This window comes from Brassica oleracea, chromosome C4 (assembly GCF_000695525.1).
Source record: "Brassica oleracea var. oleracea cultivar TO1000 chromosome C4, BOL, whole genome shotgun sequence".
Lineage (NCBI taxonomy): Eukaryota > Viridiplantae > Streptophyta > Magnoliopsida > Brassicales > Brassicaceae > Brassica > Brassica oleracea.
The window spans coordinates 43,970,140-43,975,819 of NC_027751.1; positions in this window are offsets into that span (position 1 = coordinate 43,970,140).

Consider the following 5,680-nt stretch of genomic DNA (forward strand, 5'->3'; position numbering starts at 1 on the left):
AACCAATTTGAAGCTCTTAATGCTCCCAAAATCGATTTACCCTTCTTCTTTTTCCATTCTTGTGAACTAAACACAACATATCTCTCACTTTCTCTCCACAATGAGCTAAAAAAATCCAAGATTTTGATTCTAAATTTTTTATGGTTCATAGAGTCATAGAAGCTAACGATTCTGGGTGGGTTGCTTTGGTTTGTGATTATGTGTGCTTGGAGAAGCCTTATGTATGCTAAGGAACTTATCTCACCAATTTAAGGTATGACATCGAATTTTTTTCCAGATCTGTTCGTCAGACGACTTACTTATAGACAATAATGATGACTATTGTTATGAGTTGGAAGAAGGGTTAAAATGCTTCTTAAAATGTTGTATCAATATAAAGCTACCAACATTCTAGTTTATTAAGATGAGAAAAATGCCATTGGAGTTTATTATTGCATATGAGAGATCCAAAGATAAGAAAAAGGCTACTGAAGTGTATTATTTCATTGATTTGTAAATGTGTAAACACATTGTTAGCACATTTAATACATCTTGGAAAACATTATTACTGATTTTACAAAAAATTCACAACTAAAAGAGTAGACATGCAATTCACAAAACAGACCACAAACAAAACTATTATAGATCATTCCTCTACAAAGACAAGCTTGGATTCCACTTGAGTAGACAAGACCACACGACTTTTAAGAAGTCCAGATGACTTCTAAGAAGTCCAGACGACTTCCAGACGACTTCCAGACGACTAACAAGTAAGTCGTCTCAGAAGTCTTCCAGATCTGAAAAACCTGCATATTAAATCCAGATCTGAAAAATCTGCATATCAAATCCAGATCTGAAAAACTTGCATATCCAAAAACGTTCAAATGACTTAAAAATAGAGAAAATGAGTGGAAGATTAGATAAATCTACATTTAGAACACACAAAAATACATATCTAAAATTAATAGATCTACCTTTAAATTAGTGGAAGATGAGTATCATCTAATTAAAAACCTGCAAAAAAGATAGATTAGTAAGAAAGACATGAGACAAAACTGGAAAATTCATATAAAGTTTGGTGTTTTCAAGTCAAAGAGATTAGAGTGGGTTTGGAGAGTTTTAGTTTGGGAAAAAAGTAAGAACTTTATACAACAAGAAGTTCCCAAATGAAGAAAAATCAGACATAAGAACTTACCTAAACGCTCAGATCTATTATGAAAGGGAAACTCCGTCAGAAGACTTCCATGAAGTCCAGACGACTTCCTGGAAGTCCAGACGACTTTGTCAGAAGACTTCCAAGAAGTCCAGACGACTTCCAGACGACTAACAAGTAAGTCGTCTTAGAAGTCTTCCAGATCTGAAAAACCTGCATATCAAATCTAGATCTGAAAAACATGCATATCCAAAAACGTTTAAATGACTTAAAAATAGAGAAAATGAGTGGAAGATTAGATAAATCTACATTTATAGAACACACAAAAATACATATCTAAAATTAATAGATTTACCTTTAAATTAGTGGAAGATGAGTACCATTTGATTAACAATCTGCAAAAGAGATAAATTAGTAAGAAATACATGAGACAAAACTGAAAAATTCATATAAAGTTTGGTGTTTTCAAGTCAAAGAGATTAAAGTGGGTTTGGAGAGTTTTAGTTTGGGAAAAAAGTAAGAACTTTATACAACAAGAAGTTACCAAATGAAGAAAAATCAGACATAAGAACTTACCAAAACGCTCAGAAAAATCCAGACGACTTCCTGGAAGTCCAGACGACTTTGTCTACGACTTACATTTCAGTCGTCTGGTGAAGAAATTTCAGTCGTCTGGTGAAGAAATTAAAACAGACGACTTACATGTAAGTCGTCCAGAAGAGTTTAATATTTTTAGCGGGAAATTAAATATTTTTAGCTGGAAACTAAAATAGAATACTTAAATTATTTAAGCGGGAAAATAATTTTTTTAAAAAATTTTAGGCGGGAATATTTGGACGACTTACATGTAAGTCATCTGTTTTAATTTCTTCACCAGACGACTAAAATGTAAGTCGTCCAGGAAGTCGTCTGAGTCAAAAATATTTAACCTAATTGGATTTTTTGTCTCCCTATATAAAGAAAAATTTACACATTCTCTCTCCTCCTCTCAAATGGCTGCAACAAAAATGTAATGTTCATCATTCTAAAACTCTCAAACCTCTCTCTAATCTCTTTGACTTGAAAACACCAAACTTTATATGAATTTTTCAGTTTTGTCTCATGTATTTCTTACTAATCTATCTCTTTTACAGGTTTTTAATCAAATGGTACTCATCTTCCACTAATTTAAAGGTAAATCTATTAATTTTAAATATGTATTTTTGTGTGTTCTATAAATGTAGATTTATCTAATCTTCCACTCATTTTCTCTATTTTTAAGTCATTTGAACGTTTTTGGATATGCAGGTTTTGCATATCTGGATTTGATATGCAGGTTTTTCAGATCTGGATTTGATATGCAGGTTTTTCAGATCTGGATTTGATATGCAGGTTTTTCAGATCTGGATTTGATATGCAGGTTTTTCAGATCTGGATTTGATATGCAGGTTTTTCAGATCTGGATTTGATATGCAGGTTTTTCAGATCTGGATTTGATATGCAGGTTTTTCAGATCTGGATTTGATATGCAGGTTTTTCAGATCTGGATTTGATATGCAGGTTTTTCAGATCTGGATTTGATATGCAAGTTTTTCAGATCTGGATTTGATATGCAAGTTTTTCAGATCTGGATTTGATATGCAAGTTTTTCAGATCTGGATTTGATATGCAAGTTTTTCAGATCTGGATTTGATATGCAAGTTTTTCAGATCTGGATTTGATATGCAGATTTTTCAGATCTGGATTTGATATGCAGGTTTTTCAGATCTGGAAGACTTCTTGGACGACTTACCTGTAGTTGTTTTGGCAAAAACCCCATAAAATATTTCCTTCAATTAAACTAAAACAATTTTCATAAAAAATAAGTAACGTCTGATATATAATTTTCATATTTACTATAAATACAAAAGTAATAAAATAATTTACATCAAAATTTAAACTTTTAACCAAAAATATTTTTAATTTTCTATAAAAAAAAAGATAACACATAACCATATATATATATATTTATACCAAAATAAATTTGTTAACACATATTAAAGTTATAAATTTTAGACAACTATTTTTGTGGCCAGAATTTAGGTTAAACAAATTATTTTAATTTACTTTACAAAAATAATTTGAACGGTCAATAAAAATAATAATTACATTATTGAATAGGTAACAAGTTACTACTATATGTTAACTGTTTTATTAAATTCTAACAACTGAGTATTACAATAAGTTATAAAAATCCGAAAATGAGTATATTATGTTTTTAAAATCCATCAATTATTATAGTTCAAACAAAGTAGATGTGTTTATTATAAAACAAAAGAAAAACTAAAACTAAAACCCAAATTAGTCTACAGATACTTTTGTATTAATATCAAATTAATTTTTTTTTAATATAGAATACAAAAAGAGCCAAAAATACATATATAAAACACATTAGCCATCGATGTCTGTCATTATATGTGTTTTCATTCAATCAAAACCCAAAGACTACCAACTCTAATGTTTCATCGACATTGAAGATATCTCCCTCCACAAAGGACAGATTATCTTTTTGTTTTGTTTTGTTTGGTCTGAGACATGAAAATAAAAGATAACTGAAGAATGATTAAAAGACGGATCATAATTTCATGATTAGGATAAGGATAAGGTAGGCCTTATCGTAATTATAAATGACGTTGGACTACAGACCGAACCAAAAGTAATATTTTAAGGTTAGACGGAATTGCACTAATGCAGATTTCATTAATATGATCTACAAGAAATCTTATTTCGAAACAATCATCCACCTGTATTACAGAATAACTAATGACTAAGACAAGAAAACAACCTTCGTTGATCAGTTAAATGAACATTCACCTTGATCTATAAAGTTTAATTAAATAATGTATACACACATTAGTTGTCTTTTAAATTACTTAAACAATATATACATTGATCATTTACTTCACAATCCACAACTTTTTCAAACGATTAATCTGACGGCCGGCTTAATCTATGGTTCAAGATTAAACTGGATAAGAGGCAATACCGCAAAACATTAAACAGTCAAATACATATGACACATCCTTAGATTGTTGTGACAAGAGCCTTTTTTTTCTACTTCGCATATATGACTAAGGGCGACCGAGTCAAAGAAAAATCGAACCTCATGTCATAAGGTTAAGACAAACTATTGTTGTTTATGGATTTTAACTATGTATCACTTTTGTATTAATAATCATGAGACGGCAATTTCAGAAAGAGAAGTATCGTATATCTAAAGTATTAAGGATCAATTATATCAATGATTGATTTATGAATTTCACTGATTAAGGATACATAATATATTTGCACTAACTCCCTTTGTAATACCCTAGTTCATTGCCGTGTATATAACACATTGGTGCCGACTTGGATGAACCTCAACATCAAGGGTTTAAAGACAATACATGAACCAGTTAGACAGTGGAACATGACACTCTGTGGGTTAAATAGAAAGTTTATTGACTTTACCCATGAAGTATTTGACAAAGAGAAGGCTATGGCCTTGATGCGTGTTAGTCAGTCAAGAATGTTTACATTACGTTCCTGTATTCGAGGACAAGATCCCTCGTATCTTGTAACAGTTTTGTGTATATCAACTCATGTAAATCTGTAAATCAATTGAAGGGAAATATTTCCACTTTCAGTCTGGCATATGTTTAGCCGTTGGATCTCAAAGATGGGTGTGTTAGAACGGTGGCATGTTTTCAACCGTCAGATCTATATTCTTTTTTTTTTCCTGTTTGTTAGGGAGATCTTGCCAAATTGTTTTCAATTTTCACTAAGTTCTTTTCCGTGCTTATCTTACTATGTAAAATGTGGTTTTTCAAAGTTAGATAATTGATACTATATAAAATGTGGTTTTTCAAAGTTGATAATTTACCTGATTGGAAAAAGGAAAACATACTTCTCTCTCTGGAAGTAGCAATGCAAGTTCGGCTCTGTAATAATCTGATTTACTTGTTGTCAACATATGTCTACTGATAACACCAACATCACTAATGAGTAACGATAGGAATGTCAAACAGGTTGATTCGTCCCATCCCGTCCCGTATCGCAGCGGGCTCGTCTTCGAGCGGGTCACGGCGGGTCAGTCCCGTGCAGACTGCGCTCTTCAAAATGGCTGACCAAACCCGTACTGCAAAACATGTAAGCTTTTGCAGATCGGCCCGCGGGACATATAATTACAAACGGACATATGGCTCCTGAACGCTTCAAGACATGATTCATGACGCTTTATCAGTTTCATGACGCATCAGTAAGTGAGTTTAGTCGAGGATTGGACTGGATAAAGCAATACACTTGTTAGTTGAAGATTTTAATTGGATTAAAACACTAGTTTATTTACTTTTGTTAGACTCTAAACATTTTAAAAATAAATAATAATTTAGTTGCTGAATCCAAATATTATAACTCATAAGTTCAAACAAATGCTTTAGTTTTCTGAATCCAAAATTAAATAAAACCAATACCAAATCAAATATACTAATCCCAAAAATAAATAAATAAAAAACACCAATCACACTTCTTGTTCTTCATCTTTATCACCAA